The following is an 18,793-nucleotide window of genomic DNA, read 5'->3' on the forward strand; positions in this document are numbered from 1 at the left end:
CCTGTTTCATAAGATTTGGCTTATTTTTGTCCTTGTGAGACTGGCTGATAATTTATTCTTTTTTTTTTGAAAGCCTGCTTTCTATTTTGAATTTCCTTGAAAGCAGCATCCAATATTAAATCCATCTGAGGAGCTAATTTTCATCACGTTCATGAACAAAATTAGGCTGGAGGACTTGTAGAGAAACGGTAACTTAAGAGCAGACATCCAAGCCCTCTTCCTAGTGAATGATTGAAGAGATCAAAGAAAAACAAAAAACTGGAAAACATCCTGCATCAGCACTAAAATACCAGGGAACACTGCCAGCTGAGAGGCAGGAAGTTTGAGGAATTTCTGGATAAATTGCAAATGAATCCATATTAAGAAACTTCACTAAGAGTCAAATCATAGTCCCTCTTCCTAAGCCAGCTGTGGAAAATAAAGAAAACCCTAGCTGACTGCCCCAGTACCCCTTATTTGGAGGGCATGGGTTGAGGTTAGACAGGGCTAACAGGAGAGAAGGAGAGTTTGTAATTGAAGCTCTCCACCCTGGTACCACAGCTGAGACGAAACTGGAAACACAACAGAAACCAGTGATGTGATATCTCTCTCTGAGCTACAAGCTCTTGTGACAGGCGTACTGTGTAATAGTCTTCTCAACCAAATGTTCCCTCCTAATGCAAAGGAGCAAGAGCTAAGGGTGAGGGAGGCTTTGGGGAAATAGGCATGTCTTATTTAACCACAAAGCAGCCCAGGGAAAGGAAATATGCACAAACTCACCAAAAAGAACACCTGTGGGTGGCAGGATTCTTCTCTAACCTGGCTTCTCATTTAGAATGGCTCACTTGGAAAGGAGTGCTCAATTTCCTAAACTGGTAGGGCTCACTGGGGAAAGTGGGGTCCAAAGAGATAGAGCTATTCCCAACTAAGTGGGCTAAAGCACTAAAGGAAGGAAGGAAGGAAGGAAGGAAGGAAGGAAGGAAGGAAGGAAGAAGGAAGGAAGGAAAGAAGAAAGGAAGGAAGGAAGGAAGGAAGGAAGGAAGGAAGGAAGGAAGGAGGAAGGAAGGAAGGAAAGAAGGAAAGAAGGAAAGAAGGAAGGAAGGAAGGAAGGTAGGAAGGAAGAAGGAAGGAAAGAAGGAAGGAAGGAAAGAAGGAAAGAAGGAAGGAAGGAAAGAAGGAAAGAAGGAAGGAAGGAAGGAAGGTAGGAAGGAAGAAGGAAGGAAAGAAGGAAGGAAGGAAGGAAGGAAAGAAGGAAGGAAGGAAAGAAGGAAGGAAGGAAGGAAGGAAGGAAGGAAGGAAGGAAAGGAGGAAGGAAGGAAAGAAGATCAGACAAACCAAATTATAAACCTGAACTAGCGACAAAGTGAAAGAGAAATACAAAGACAGATTGGCAGGCAGGGGGAGCTGAACTCTTAAGCAATATTTTCAACAAATATAAAAAGAAATTGCAGTGATAATGTACTAAATGTCCTAGTGAAAGAATGTTTTGATGTTTTGAACAGCCTAAGATACTATCACACTTTTGTGGTATTAGGTGAATCAGCTCTCCTTCAAGGATGTATGGGGGGTGGGGGTGGGGTGGGGGGAGACAAATCCAGAACAGTGCCTATGAAAAAAACCAGAACTTCAATGAAAAAAAAAAATTAACATATTACTCAATAGTAGCTGAAGAGCATGCTTTCAGAAATGATTTGCTTATGTTCTAGAAATAAACCGTAGATCTGTGCCTTGTCCTGCCAAGGGAAGTTTTCACAGGTACTCTTTGAAACAACAGATGGATGATTAAATTAGAAAACAGGCTGAAATGAAGAAGAAAAATAGAGCCCAGTAACATAATTCCACAGCAAAATATAAAACAGAATTAAAAGAAGAAAAAAAAATCCCACAGAGTTAATACTGCAAAAATCAGTCAAGTAGAGAATAAGCTGAAGAGATTTTTGTTTCTTTTTCTAAGTAACATTTTGCTCAAAGAAGAAATGAAAACTTTAAAAGAATTTATAAAAAAAAAAAAGGTAATGAATACAGCACATCTTGAAATACATGAGCTATAGCCAAATTATAACCAGAGCTTTAAAATCTTTTATAGACAACACAATATAGAATTAAATAAATGACATATGCATTCTAACCCAATAATTTAGGAAAACAAAATAACAGAAACTTAAGTAAAGAAGGGAAAAGTAATTAACAATAATTAGAGCATTATATAACAAAAAAACATACATAGTTGGTTTAATGAATAAATCCAACAGTAAATTCTTTGAAAAGGAATACAGTGAAAAAAAAAGAAAAGAAAAGGAATACAGTGGGTAGAAAAATCACTAAGGTAATTAAAAAAAAAACATAAAAGTGTAGACAGAGGTGCTATGTCTACAAATTAGAAAACCTGGAGAGACTGAATGGTGTTACAGGAAAGTGTATACTATTAAAATAAGCTCTAAGAAGGTATAAAGCCTAAATAAATTTATATCTTTGGAATACAATTTTTAAACTTCACAAATTGTTATCTGGCAAATAGACCAGGGCTCAAATGTTCTCACAATCACATTCTTTCAATTTTCCAAGAAATATGTAACTCTAATGCTGTTTAAATTTTAAAGCATAGAAAAAGAAAGGATTACCAGAGATCTCTCCACAAGTAAACTATTCTGAATGACTGAGAGCACTTTATTCTATCAGCTGCATACCTGCTATTACATGGTGTCTGTATTTTTAGGCAATAGTAGCCCATTATTCATTTGAATATTAAGTGCCTTGTATGTACTAAGCATTCAACATTCTTGTCCCTGAGGAAGAGAGAGAGATACTTGAAACATCTTAAGGAAATAGTGTGGTAAGCTTTCAAATAGATTTTTATACAGCATGCTTTGGAGATAGAGAAAAGAAAGGCTAAATTTGTCTCAAGGAGTTGGAAATGACTTCATAGAGGTTGTGTATTTCTTACTGTAATTAAAACTCACTCAAATCATGCCCAAGACATTTCCTCAACATCCTTAATCATGGCTCTGGCTCTTTCTGGGATTGCCTACTGCTTGTCAGAGTCACTACTATAATTAAGAGTTCAGGTAGGTGTGTTTCCCAAAGCCAGACAATCCTTTCTGTGGGATGAAATGTGCTAATACTCTAATCAATATATACAAAGACCTTTCTCTGACACAAAGCACATTTACTTCCCAACTATTCACAGTATTGTTGAGGATTTTAAAAACTTAGAAACAAGATTATTTTCCAATAGATCCACAGTTTAAAACCCTCTCCTATTGCATCCTTTTCCAACTATCTTCTAAACTAATTTGGTGCTTTGTGTACCCTGGTGAAATTATATAGGCCAAATATAAATTTGTATGGGGCTCCATGTAAGAATGGAAGTAATTCTTAGGATAGCACAGTCATATGGCTCACTTTTGTTTTCCTCCCTAATCTCACATAAAATGTTCCAAAGTAAACAACTTGATATTGATAGATAGCACTTTCCCAACTCTCTTCCTTGTTTAGTAAATCGATGATAATCATTATTCATCTGCCAACCATTTATTGATTACTTACCATGTTCCAAGCACAGTATTAGGGATCATAATAAGAATAAAAGAGAAGTTCAAGTACTTCAGGAGCTCAAACATCATTAGGTCATTTTCAGCTTATTGGGAAGACTATGCAATTCAAATGTTTCACTGACCCTTCTTAAACATTAAAAAAATATTTGGCCAGGTATCCAATTATATTTGATACGTTTGTTGACTCGTGTTCTGCTTTGGTCCAGAAAACATTTGCATTTACTAAATTTTCATTTTGCCTGCTATAGTTCACAACCATTCCATTTCTTCACCATAAACTCTTTATGGTGTTAATATTGTGTCCCCTATTTTGTTGTCAGTAATCCTATACAAAACAACAGAACATGAAGGGTGGTACTTTCTCTTCAATAAATTATCAATAATGGAGAAAAAAAAACACCCAAGCTTCATAACAAAAAGTAGAAGTATGGTTCAAAATAAGGGCTTAATATGGCCTTGATTGATTGAAGTTATGATGGTACTAAAAATATTAAGTATCACTCACAAGAGGACAAAAAAAGATTTATTGCCTTTAAGGAAAACAGAATTTCAGAGATGAAAAACAATCACTAAGGTATCTGAGAACAATGAGTAATTAGAAAAGTGTTTCCTTTAATAATTTCTTTAATAACAATGTATCAGTTTATAACAAAAGATTAAAAAGAAAAAAAACTGAATTACAGACTTTTTTAAATGGAGGTTGTGTGCAGCAGTGGGTAGAAAGTTATTACATAAGCATTCAGAGCACCGGAGAGGTGGACTCAATGCAACCAGTAATTCACCTGCTTACCCTGAAGCAGTCAGCCTACCTCCCAGAACACTCAGGCTTCTCAAAGGCAAGGGCTAGGAAAAACAGAATTAATTTGGTTTTCATATTACTTTCAACGTCATCCATCCATTAAGTAAGATTAATATATGCTATTTATCCACAGTTTTTGCAAATCTTCTGTAATAATAAAGTTTGAAGAGATAAGTGTGTATGTGTGTGTGTGTGAGAGTGTGTGTATGTACTCATTCATATATTTCTCTGGGAACTAGTTCATTGGACATACATCTATGTTCAAAATATATCAAGGAATGAAGCTGGGGGACAGTGTTATCTCACAAAATATGCAGCAGTTTCCATGGTCACACAGATCTGGAGGGCAGGAGTTGGTAATGTAAAGATTTTGGATGAAGGTGTCCTGTTAATAATACCACAGTAAACTATATTGGCAGGAATTCAACTCTATCCCCAACTTGGAGGTGACCTTCTATTGCTTTATACTTTGCTTCATATAATCCATGATTAGTAGTCCTGAAACCCCCTCAGTAAAATTAAGTTAAAAAAAAAAAGCTCATAAATAAGTAATACCTCCACTTACTAAAGTGCCTGGTTTAAATGTTATCAACTGATAATTTTATCTGCAGAAAACTATTGAGCACTGCAATGGGAACAGAAACCAGCATAGCACCAATGCACACATTATTTATCATTTTTAAATCTTTTATTTTTTTGCCTCACATCTGTTATTTATTATGAATACATGAAAATATACTTACACGTCCAACAAAATTTTTAAGACATACCTTGCATTAAACAATAGAGCAAGCAATATATATTAGTATGAATCATTTCAATAGGAAAAGTTTTCTTCTCCATTATGTATTTGGGAGAAAAAATGGAGCCTCTTTTGGAGAAGTGATTTTGTTTTAAAGGGAAATTTATCCAACTTTTAAAAATATATTGAATGTAATGTTTCCAAATCAAACTCTTGATTTGTAAGGACTTAAATGATTCAGCTGAAAAACTGATTTTATTTTATTTTATTTTTTTTAGAATGATTTTTCCTGAGCCAATTTATTGGGTTGAGCCTTCTTACACAAAGGGACTTCTCAAGCCCATGTTTGTTCTTTCAAATTGCCCTAATGTATCTGCTTTATTATTATTATTATTATTATTATTATTATTATTATTTTAATATGAAATTTATTGTCAAATTGGTTCCCATACAACAGTTGGTGCTCATCCCAAGAAAAACTGATTTTAAAGACAATTCTTCTCAATCTTCTAGGTATAGGATTCGTCAACAGGTATTTCAATCAAGTTGTCTCAAGACAATTATCTCATGAACATGAAACACAACAACAGCATCCCAGTGAAGTCAACCTTCTTTCTCTTTTTGATTAAAAGTGTGACCTAGGTGTTAAAAAAAGTGTGTGTGTGTGTGTGTGTGTGTGTGTGTGTGTATTCATATCAGACAAAGAAGAAGCAGTGTTCTCAGAAAGGAAGTAAATGAAGAGTAGAAAGGTAATTAGATTGTGGTTGAGTGAACATATAAAGAGTAGGGAGTTAGCAGATATTTTTATATATAAACATCCCTTTTCCAATGTTGACAAAACTCTTGAAGGAATTTTCCCAAATAGAAATAATGATGAACTGATGCTTAGGGAAACAATAGTGGAAGTTTAAAGCTTAAATACATCAGTTCTAATGTCCTCTAAAAACAAATTCACAGTTCTTCATATCCTTGCCAGTTGTGCTTATTATATCATTCTGACCCTCATATTCTAATGTGACTTAGACCAAACATTCTCAGGTTTCTATGATCTATTATCAGGTGTATTAGCTGCTATTCCTGATAAATTGGTTATATGGAAAATTAAGTCTATCAATGGATCAAAGATGAAAAATGCATTATCTGCACAACCAATGGAACAGTATGTTCCCTCTTCCTAAGCAAAGGTAAACGGAACCACAAATTCAGAACTGAGAAAATTGCTTCTACATGTTCAAGCCTATCTTATTTTTATTTTTTAAGTTTATTTATTTTGAAAGAGTATGAGTGAGTGAGAGAGAGAGAGAGAGTGTGTGTGTGTGTGTGTGAGAGAGAGAGAGAGAGAGAGAGAGAGAGAGAGAGAGAGCAGAGAGGCGCAGAGGGCAGAGAGGGGCAGAGAGAGAGAGGAGAGAGAGAGAAAATCCAATGTGGGTTAGATCTCACCAACCATGAGATAATGACCTGAATTTCAATCAAGGGTCTGGCACTTAACCAAGACTGAGCCACCCAGGTGCCCTCAAGCCTACCTTCTAATACATCCTTAGGTTCATGATTCATAATTGTGTCCAACTCACTAAACAAAGTCCTTAAAATGACTCCAGTAAGGCCAGGCCAATTCAGTATTTGTCCTTTGTTTAGGAAAGGTGGACAAGGTGGGGGAAGGCTAGGGGAAGAGTGCATGAATAAGAAGTATTCTAAATTTTAGGTAAGATTTTAATTAAAAACATATGTCTTGTTCTCTCAATGATTATCCACTTAAAATTATATCAAAATTGAAATCAGTAATATCAAAGACAACACAGAAGTCATCCTCATGAAATGTATGGAGGAAATGAGAAAGGGACACAAGGGAGAATGTGTTTATAAACAATAAATGGAATGGAAACAGATTTTCATAAATTTGCCTAGGCTTAAAGGAGGAACTAAAAGTAAGAAAATGGAATTTAATGAATTAAGTGTTAAAACCTTCAACACTGATTTAGACCATCACAGTCACAAAGTTTCAATGGGAGAGATTTGGCTTATCAGCTGCTTGTGTGATGAAAAGTATGTTGTAGCTTCCGTGTGATGGGGCAGAGTGGTCTGGTGGGCAAGAAAGCAAGCGTGCCTCAGGACTAGACTGATAGAGGTACAGCACCCAGAGAAGTATAGGGGAACCCTAGGATCATGTGATGGTACCTGAAATACCCAACACCAAAGTTTAAACTTTAAGGGATCTCTGTATGAAAAAGGGATCCAACATTCTGTACCAAATGTAGATTGTAGCTCAGCATGACACTAGACAAGTGAAATTTTCTAAAAATGTACTAAATCATTGAGTGGACCATTATTAGAAGAACTCAATGAGGTGCTAGATTAGTCCTTTCTAGGAAGGCAATAAAGAAGAGTCCTACACGGGGGCACCTGAGTGGCTCAGGTCATGATCTCATGGTCAGCTCAGGCCATGATGTCACAGTTCTCAAGTTCAAGCCCTGTGTCAGGCTCTGTGCTGGCAGCTCAGAGCCAGGAGCCTGCTTCAGATTCTATGTCTCCCTCTTTCTCTGTCCCTCCCCTGCTTGTGTGCTCTCTCTCTCTCTCTCTCTCTCAAAAATAAATAAAATGTTAAAAAAAAAAAAAAAAAGAAGATTCCTGCACGGCATGAGAGGAAATAATCATTTTATTTGAGCTTTTAAATACATAACTTTTCTCTCAGATGACAGTAATAGCAATTTTGTAATTTTACAAAATTTGCAATTGTAAATTACAAACTTAGTAAATATTTTGAGTCACATAAATTAAGTAAACTGCCCTTTTTATCTTCTGGCCACTTCTCTCCCCCTTTCTGCCTTAACTGGCCTCAATAAAGATTTAAAGTAGGCATTTTATGATATATTCCAGTTATATGACCCATGTTAATGAAGAAAAGTCTCTTCTACATCATTAATAAAAATTAAAGTTTTTAAAAAAATATTTTGATATTATCTTCTTTCCTATATGATCATAACCCCTTCACTCAACCAAAAACTATTAAATACTTACTATGTACTAAGCATTCATTCAAATATGTTTTACTACTTTGCTACTCTAGGAAGACTAATAGAATAACCATCATAGCAATCTCAGTTTTTAAAATGTCTAAAAAGTGACTCACCTTGAGAAGGTAGAACTTTTGAAAATGAAAATTTGGACAACTGAAGTACAAATTAAACAAAGACATCTAGTACATTTTACTTTCAGAAAGTATGAAACTGAATAAGAGGAATAAAACCTTTTTGAGACCATCTGTATACTTTTAATAAATATGACACAAGGCTACATATTTTTTTGTTCTAGGTGAAATACATTTAAAATTCTAAGTGTTCAATTCTGCATTTTAATTGAGAAGATTATTTACTCTCTTCTATGAATTCCTACAATCTAGAAAAGCTATGGATTCTAAAAAATCACTTTACTCTTTGGTTAGAGAACCTGGAGCTCAAAAAATCTTTCCAAAAATGCTCTCTAGAGATCTAGCATATTGATTCAGCCCTGCGAGCTTGCATACAATCCCAGCTATGTCCTCCTAATACCACAAAGCACCTGGACAGCAATGCCAAACATATGGCCTCCCATAGAGCCTATACTGTAAAGTACACTGACCACTTTTCTCCTCCTCCTCCCTGAGACTGAAAAACAGAACAAAACAAAAAACTGCTAGATAAAAAAAATCTATCAGCAACTAAACTTTCTGAAATTTTCAAAACATTTCCTGAATTCACGTTTTTTTACTGAACAAGGGCTTGAGTGTATATATTCATTAAAATTATCACCCAATAGACATTAACTATCATCTACAACAGCTTTCAAATTTCTCTTCCTAGAGTGAAACATTTATGTTCATCAAGACTACTGGAATTAGGGGGCGCCTAGGTGGCTCAGTCGGTTGAGTGACCGACTTCGGCTCAGGTCATGATCTCATGGTTTGTGAGTTCGAGCCGGGCGTCGGGCTCTGTGCTGACAGCTCAGAGCCTAGAGCCTGCTTCTGATTCTGGGTCTCCCTCTCTCTCTGCCCCTCCCACGTTCATGCTCTGTCTCTCTCTGTCTCAGAAATAAACATTAAAATAATAATAATAATAATAATAATAATAATAATAATAAAAGACTACTGGAATTAGAATACTGAATACATCCCTAAAGTCTCCCAAAATAGCCAACAAAAGCACAAATCCCAATAGTAATACATTTAATTTGGGTAGGATTCTGCAGCAGGGCGGTATATTTCAGGCATCAAATGTTACTTACACAGGTGTTAGTTACAACTGAGTATGTCTGGGGTTCAAGCTCTGAAACGATGTTAATTTTGTATATGATATTGCTATGTCAAGTTCCAGCTACTCACCTTCCTCGTTTCAGAGCTTGAAACTTACCTCCCTGCCTCCCATCCCCAAATGGGGCAAATGTTGTATCTATTTTAGTTAGGGACTAGAGGGGACAAAGAAAAAATAAAAGATATGAAAAGGTTCACAAAGTGAGTCGTTTTGAAGAGTGTGATTGAGTGCCTACTATGTAACCAGACACTGCAAGCTCTTAGGAGTAAGAAGATAAGGCACAGTCTTTGTCCTAGAGATTTCAGTTTGTAGAGAAATAGACACAAATGACTACAGTAAGTATGGTGTTTGAGGAACACGAGTGCTACAAATATGAGGCTTGGCTGATGAGAAACCTGAGCTGGGTCTTTATGGAAAAGGGGGAGGAGAGGGGCAGCCAGTACCAAGGCTTGAATGTGTAAAATATAATGTTATGTTCAAGACATATAAAGAGTTAGGAATAATTACCTCACAGAATCTGAGGGACAATATGGTGACATGGAGGTTGACGAGTAATTAAGAACCAGATAGGGATATCAAGTGCACAGTCTATTTTCTGTAGGCTAACTGTTTTCCAAACTGAGTATTTTAGGTACCAGGGGTTCACAGAGCTGTTCTGGGCCACACTAGCTAAAGAGGGGGTAAGTAGGTGACCCCAAGAACCCCCACATTGCATCTGTCTCTGCATGGACCACAAGAATTCCATTATAATTTTAAAAACTTTGTGGGTTGGCATTGGGGGGAGCTTCCTACTGCTTTAGCAAAGTTTAACAGTGGGTATCCATCAAAGGGCATTAAGGAAGAGTGTACATGGTTAGATATGCACTTAAGAATGAGCATACTGGGACACTTTAAATTGACCATCAGAAAAAAAAAAGGGATAGAAGCAGAAGGAACAATCAGGAAATGATTAATTCATGGAAAAAGTGAGCAAATTCTGAAAAGAGGTAAAAGTTACGGATATGCTGGATTTAGGGGTATGGGTGGAAAAGAAAAGCAGAAGTTCTTCCCCAATGAGTTCAATATTCTCAATAAAGTAGGAAGCAAGCTGGCTAGGGGGATTTAAGGAAGGATGTTACGTGAATATGTGTGTGTACACATGCGTGAGTATGGAGGAGATTCAAGATCTTGAGAAGATGGCCAACGTTTTTTCTTTTCCTTAAAGTCCCTCCAGACCCCCAGCAAAATTCAAGGACCGTGCATGCCTTTGAGAATTACAAAATTGCTACACACATATACAACATTAACTATACGATCACAGATTCTCCAAGAAACCCACTAATTGTTCTCCCAATCTTCTCAACATTAAAAAAGCCAAGATAACACATTACAGTAGTCCGGCTCCTCGCTCCCGCCCCTCCCCTGCCCATCAGTGGTTTCACTTTCTGCGATTTTGGTTATTGGCGGTCATCCACGATCGAGAAGCAGATGATCTGCCTTTTGACTTATGGTCACAAGGTCAGTAGTAGCCTAACGCTATGTCATAGTGCCTACGTCATTCACCTCACTTCACCACATCCTATAGGCATGTTATCTTCTCACATCATCACAAAAAGAAGAGGGGTGAGTATAGTACAATAAGGAGAGAGAGGGTACATTTATGTAACTTTTATTACAGTATATTGTTATAATTATTCTATTTTTAGTTGTTGTTAATCTCTTACAGTGTCTATAAATTAAACTTTATCATAGGTATGTATGTGTAGGAAAAGACAGTATATATAATAGGATTTGGTACCATCCACAATTTCAGGCATCCACTGGGGATCTTGGAACATTTCCCCCATAGATAAGAGTAGACTACATTATTTCACATTTTGAGAAAAAGCTTTGGTCAGATTAACATCTGTAAATATGGGTAAACATTAATAATGTCTTTATTTGCATTGCAACTTTCTTTCAGAAGACAAAGTGTCTTCACCAAGACTTTCATTTCTGCTTAAATATCCTATGAGATCAATGGAGACAACTGATACTTCACTGTTTGATGGGGAAACTGAAACAAGAATGGTGAAAATAACCTTCATAGTGTGTAGTCTATTTTAGCATGGCTTACCCGTTCTAAACACATAGTACTGGTCACATGTGGATAGCCGTTAATGCAAATAAAAAAATGCTACAGTGCTATTTGTGAATTCAGGGATTGCCAAAGTTCTTAGCAGAATCCCATGAGAATGTCAATAGTTTCTATAATTCAGTCTCTTGGGACATAGAGACAATGAGACCAATCTGGGCCTTAAAATATATACCAGATAAGGCTTTCACATGGTTATGACTTGTATCATAATGTGCCATGTATAATGGCGAGAGTAAAGAAACAAAGAATTGTAGCACTACTATAAAATTTCTATAAATAGAAAAATAAACATTTTCCTTCTTTAAATACACTTTTGCACACTTGCTAGATAATTACATTTTATTAAAAAGAAGGAAACAGTAACAGATGGGTAGGAGAGTAATCGTTTGAAGACAACTGCCTTAGATGATGTCTAGGATCTATTTTTGTTTTAAAGTCCTGTGACTCCATGGATAAATCAATTGGGTTTGTTAGAATAAGGATGATGGGTTTCAGTTCATAAAACTGGTCTGAAAGGAAAGGACACTTGGAGTCTTAATTTTCAAGTCTAGGTGATTTAAGTTTGAAATAAGAAAAGTGATTTTTTCTTCTGAAAGATAAACAGAAAAAAATGCAATATTAGAGATAAGTGTTCTGTTTCCAATTATTGATGAAATAGAAAGATGACTTATTTTTCAATCAGGATACATCAACCATGACGATAGGTAGGAGAGGATGACTAAGAATGAAGCTTCTAAATGAGTAGGGTCTGTTTCGTGAGAAAGAGTGAACATGTCCATATTAGAAGAATGGCTACAAGAGAGTTCTAATGGGCAAATCCAAACCTTCTAACTCCTTTCTCCACAAACAAGATGGCAAAATACAAATCACTAGCATTTCTTACAGATGACAGGGAGGTGCAGTAGGTCTCAATATGGCCACCTGGGGCCAGGTTTTGCCAATAGCTAACGGTCATTGATATGACCGTTAGGAAGTCATGTGTCATGTCTGGGTAACTTTTAGTCTGCCATAATATTAGCCAATTGGACTAAGGTGGTATCTAATGGCCCACTTTTGAGCAACACTTTTATGATTCTCTGTTAATCCAGCTCGGTGTAAAAAGAAAAAAGGCAGATTCTCATGCAATTTTTTTTGTGCCAAGTTAATATTTACATGGATTCCAATGCACAGTGAAAGTTGCTCTTAGCAATTCAATTCAGCCTGTCAAACATTGCATGGACTTTATCCTTAGTAGTTTTAAGGACACCTACAGTGGGTTATCTCACCTCAGTCACCATGAATTCAGATGCACAATATGCCCTAATATCCCTATTCCCTTTAATGCTGACACTTAATGGGTCCTTTAAAACCTGTAGAGAAACCTTTGACTCTTCTTCTGTATCTCCTAATGGCAATTAGTGATCAAATCCTCAGGATTTTCCCTATCAAATCGATCTTCCTTTTTCAGTCCTATCTCTAATATCACAATCCATGTTCTCAACCCACTCCTGAATCACTTCAGCCACTTCCGCCATCTCCGTACTCTGCTAAACTTGTATTGTTAGTGACCTGAATGCATCTTTCTACTCGCCTGCTTCCATTGCTCCTTGCTATTTGTATGATGGCACGTAATAATCTTTAGCCTGGACTTAGGGCTTTCCAAAATTTGGCCTCACCTGCTTTTCTAGCTTCTTTCCCACCACTTGCCATCTCTATACCAGATAGCCTCCCATTGCCTTCTTCCCCCTTGTCCTTTGCCTAGCCCTCCTGCCCTCAAGGCCAACATCCTTATTTCACTCCTTATTTCAAACATCTTATGTTTCTCTTCCACTTCTCCACTAGGATGTCATTCTCCATTTGGTTTGTTGTTGTTATTATTGTTTTTATGGCTGATAGTGTGAGGGCTATGGAACTGTGATGTCTAACAATAACTTTTATTAGAACTTCTTCTTTGGAGATTTTCTTTCAGCGTTATTTTTAAAGTGCACAATGTGATGATTTTCTATTTATATACATTGTGAAAGGATTCACCCTCCATCAAATTAATGAACATATTCATCACCTCACATAGTTTACCTTTTTGAGCCTGTGAAAACACTTCTACTCTCTTAGCAAATTTCAATTATACGATATAGTGTTGTCAACTATAGACAACATATTATACATTAGGTTCTCACACCTTCTTCATCTTATAACTGAAAGTCTGTATTCTTGTGCCAACTATCCAATTTCTTCCTATCTTTCAAGATCCAGGCCACCATCTGCCATCATCCTTTGTGAAGTCCTCCTCTAACTGTTTTAGTCTAGATGGACCCTGCTATTCCTTGAACTTCCAAAGTTCTTACCTATATCACTTATATGGGTATATCACTTACAGATGATATATGATTTAGCCATGTAAAATCCTCTGGTTCTGTCTGAATCATTCTGTGAAAACTTTATACTCCTCTAGGTCTTTGTGACCTTCTCCTCTCCCTTTTATTCCCCATATGACTTTATGGTCTGTTTGTATACTTATTATTTTTTTAGGTTTTCACTCAAAAAATAATCTTCTCATGAGGTCTTTCCTGACTACTCCATCTTTAATTGCTACCTCACCATCTCTCCAATTTTCTTTTCCTGTGTTAATTTTTTCATGCTTAGCACCTCTTGGTATTTAATGTGCTATACATTTTTATTTATTTATCTTGTTTATGTCTACCACTCTAGATCCTAAGCTAAACAAGGACAGGGACTTTTACCTTTTTGTTCAGTAATATACCCCAGTTCCTAAAGAGTGCCTGGTACCTGACAGGTGCTCAAGAAATACATTTTGATTAAATTCATTATTTAAAACTGAAAGCAACATTAATAACATTAATAATAATGAACAACTGCTAATATAAAATTTAGAATTTACTTCCGCCAGGCCCTGTATATATTATCTACATATGCACATATATCCATATATGTATATAATCCCATTATTATTATGACCTATTTTCCTCCTTGCCAAATAAAACAGGACTTAAAGAGGTTAAATAATTTCTCCAAGAACACAAAGCTAATAAATATTACTAAAAATAAGTCCTAGGTTTATTTACCACTGAAAATATCTCCTAGGCTAAGCTTATCTCACTATAAAAAGCTAAATGCAAAATAATATTCTTCTTTGGATTTGAGGGAAGACCTCTTCTGGGAGTTAATTGTGAAATCTCTCTCTCTTACAAATAGCTAATACTTTAATTTCTTCTTTTCTTGTTAGTAATTTCTCTTACATTTTTCCCTAAACTTTGCACTTCCTTCCTTACCTATCCTTTGTCTCTGAGGAAAGTTCTGTTATGATTTTACAAAAGAAGTAAAACTTCCATCTTCAAAATGCATCTCAGTTCTCATGTAAAGGTCAAGTACAGAATGAGTAGCCACAGTCCTCACAGTGAGAGGTAAAGCATCCATTTCGGGAGGAGGGGAAAAGCAAAGAATGCTTTATTCATAATTACCTAAGATTTTCCAGCATGAGAGGGGAAAGAGGAAGTCTATTTTCAGTGACAATGAATACGCTAAAAATATTAGCATGCAAGGGGAAAATTTTCATTCTGAGAGTTAGTAGTGCTGAGTTCTCTTTTCCTTACAGAAGTGACTTAAAATTCCCAGAGCAGAGAGGTAATCTAGGCAGATGTACTTGCCTTATGTCTTGAAAATGGCAACATCTAGGAATCATGGGAGTTTAACTGAGGACACACTGGGAAGGATTTCTCAGCACCAGGTCAGTCTCTAAGAAGTATCAAGTGGCAGAGTGGATACTTATATCCTCAGGCGTCTAGAGTGAGGGCAGAGATTACAGCTACACAGGCCTTTTAGAAGATTTGTTATGCTGAATGCATAAACAAGATTCAGTGAAACTGAAAATGAATTACCTGCTAAAAGAGTTACAAAAGGAAAAAAAAAAAAAGACTCATTCTTTTTTTTTTTTTTAACTTAACCTCCATTTTCTTTCCAACAATGCCCCTGAAATTTTAACTGACTTACTTATAGTACAGGCAAAGGTATACATGAAATTCATTCTGATGTCCATCTTAAATATTTTGGAAAAAATATCAGTTCCTCACTTTTGTTTATCTATACAGATGGTCTGATAAATAACCTTTAGGTTGGGACACTCATTAGCCTGTCAGTGGCATTAAGAACAAATTGATCTTTACTAACATCAGTGTAGATGAAAAAAGTAGTTGGTATCTCCCTCTCTGTCAGTACCTCTATTTATAGTTTCAGAAAAATCATGTGAAAAATTACACAGGCCCTCTTGATATCTGCCACTGTGTACTCTGGTTCTCTGATAGTTTGGTGGAGCTAAATTATCATGAAAACTGGCTGCCTAGGTTTAGTAGGTGCTCATTTTTCTGGTCAGCAAATCACCACAAATAATCAGGTTTTTTTTTGGTCCTAACAAATTGAGACAAAGTGGCCATAAGTGAGGTACAAATGGGGAGGAGAAATAGTGTGACAAGTGGTTATAAATATCATGTTTCTCCATGCTTATAGCTATTTTTGAATGGCTCTTTTTAAATTCAAAGACACTGAGAATATGATGAAAATCTTCTTTTTCTCCAGAAAATTTTATATATACACATACACACATATGTACATACAAACATACAAGTCAATACAAAACTTCAGGGAATTCATAGGTCATAAAATCCAACCCATATGTCCAAAGCATAGATAATTAAGGTATTTGAAGGAATACAGAAAAATTTAGAGTTGAAGGTTAGAAGAGAGACTATTAAATTACGAATAAATTTATATTCCTTAGAAACCAAGAACCAACTGTCCCCAGTGTCTTACCAGCAGTTCTGTCCCTTACTGCTCCTCCTGGATCATGGCCTGTTGGCTGCTGCAAAGCCCATCTCCTGCTTCCAAGGGTGGTAACTCAACAGGAGCAAGGGCGAGTAGACAATCTTGAGAGGGTCTGCTGATGATGTTGGCCAGCCTAGAAAAGACACAGAGTTTGAGTATTTTTAAGTTGGCAAAAAGGAACAAGAAGTACATCTAGTCTGAAAGCTATTATGTAAAGTTTAAAAAGTTATAGGTGTCCATAACTGGATATTTTAACAGCCAGTGGCTGTTAAAAAATTCAGGGCTGGAGGATATTTCTCAAAGCCGTGAAAATTCCCAAATGCACCATAATATAATACTAGTTATTTGTAGAGGACTTTGCAATGCCCCCAGGACCTCTGCCTAATCAGCAATTCTCATATCTTGATCATGATAATCAATTAGTCTTGGGACCTACTGGCTTCATTACTTCATCTACTGAATCCAATGGTTCTCAGCTTTGTTTGCAATAGTATCACCTGCAGGAAAAGCTGAGGCCTCATGCGCAGACATTCTGATGTGCTGGGCTAAAATGAAGCTTTATTTCCCAGGTAATTCTAAGGGGCTGCCAGGAGTGAGAATCATTAATTTAAGGCCTTAAACTTATTGAGATGCAACACTAACTTAACTTATAAATAGCAAATGTTGATATAGAATATACTATATCAAGCCAATGTGCTAAATGCTATGAAAAAGGTAAAAGCATTATAACATGTGGTCCCCATGCTCAGGGATTTTATTAGTCAAAAGATTGAATATAAACTTTAATATGATCACCTAACAAGACACATGCTTTGAAAATATAACCAAGTGAGGCTTCAGTAGTCTAACATGTAGTGAAAATCTTGGATGCTACGAAAGTAGAGATGACCGTGAATTTAAATAAGGGAGAAAGTTTAATGCATGAAGAAAGTCACCTGAGTTCTAAGGGCAGGGTGAAAGAGAAAAGACATGAACAGGGAAAGAGCATTGTTTTCAGGCAAGGACACAGCTTCAAGAAAAAGTGCAGCAAATTGAGGGAGACTAAAAAGCCCATTCTGACTGATGGCTTTCCATTAAGGAGCATTAGAAGAATATGAAGAGGCAGATTTGAGCCAGAATGTAAAGACTAGTGATAAATGGCTAAATGAGTTGGGCCATTTTCTGGAATATCTGGGAATAGTATGTGGAATAGTACTGAAAGCTGTTGAAGGCCCATGTCCCAAGGGGTCCTAGTAAATTTACTGGGTTCTTAGTAAATGCCAGACACTGTGCTTGATGTACTACATATGTTATCTCATTTAACACAAACATCTGGTGAGGTAGTTATTATTATCCCTATATTACATAATAAGAAGGGAGGACACTTGATTTTCTCACAATTCCATAGCTAGAAATAGTAAGCCAAGACTATAGACATGCTGTTTCTTTAGAAACAAGGCATCATAAAAGTTGTGTACTGAGTTTTTAAAAATTGAGATATAATTCACATGCCATAAAATTCTTTTAAAGTGTACAATTCTGTGGGTTTCAGTCAAAAAGTTGCCATTGTTGCCACTATCAAATTCAAGAATTATTTATTTATTTTATTTTATTTATTTAAATGTCTATTTATTTTTGAGAGAGAGAGACAGAGACAGAGCATGAGCAGGGGAGGGGCAGAGAGAGGGGAAGATAATCCGAAGCAGGCTCCAGGCTCTGAGCTGTCAGCATACAGCCCGATGCGGGGCTTGAACTCACAAACTGTGAGATCATGACCTCAGCTGAAGTTGGATGCTTAACCGACTGAGCCACCCAGGTACCCAAATTCAAGAACAATTTAATCACTCCCCAAATAAATCCATTACCCATTAGGAATCAGTCCTCGTTCATCCATCCTCCAGCTAATCCCCCTTCTGTTTCTGTGTATTTACTTCTTTTGGATATTTCAAATAAATAAAATCATTCAAAATGTGGGTTGTTTTATGTCTGGTTTCTTTCTTTTAGCATAATTTTTTCAAGTTGATCTATGTTTAGTGTGAATCAGTACTTCACTCCTGTTTATGGCTGAATAATATTCCACTGTTAGGAATACCACACTTTATTCATGAGGGATATTTGGGTTATTTCTACTTTTTAGCTATTATAAATAATGCTGCTATGAACATTCATTTACAAGCCTTTTTATATTGTGGTCAAATATATACAGCATAAAATTTAGCATTTTAACCATATTTTAAGTGTATAGTTCTGTAGCATTAAGCAGTCTTATTGTTGTTATGCAACCATCCATCCTTATCTAGAAATTTTTCATCTTCTCGAACTCAAACTCTCTGCCCATGAATCAAGAACTCCCCAGGGTGCCTGGGGGGGCTCATTCAGTTAAGCATCCAATGTTTGGTTTTACCTTAGGTCATGATTTCACAGGTTGTGAGTTCAAGCCCCACATCAGGCTCTGTGCTCTGCACTGAGATTGCAGAGCCTGCTTGGGATTCTCTCCCTCTCCTTCCTTCTCTGCCCTTCCCATGC

The 18,793-nt window shown here is 36.4% G+C and overlaps 1 protein-coding gene across 2 annotated transcripts in view; it reads right to left on the reverse strand.

Moving 5' to 3' along the window:
* TET2 (tet methylcytosine dioxygenase 2) overlaps positions 1 to 18,793 on the reverse strand; it is a 134,747-nt gene that overhangs the window by 78,286 nt on the left and 37,668 nt on the right. For both annotated transcript variants that reach the window (XM_040477024.1, XM_040477028.1), the window contains exon 2: positions 16,277 to 16,421. The gene's annotated coding sequence lies outside the window, so the exon portion shown is untranslated. The remainder of the gene's footprint in view (positions 1 to 16,276; positions 16,422 to 18,793) is intronic.

Source organism: Herpailurus yagouaroundi, unplaced genomic scaffold (genome assembly GCF_014898765.1).
Source record: "Herpailurus yagouaroundi ecotype Mexico unplaced genomic scaffold, PumYag 28, whole genome shotgun sequence".
Taxonomy (NCBI): Eukaryota; Metazoa; Chordata; class Mammalia; order Carnivora; family Felidae; genus Herpailurus; species Herpailurus yagouaroundi.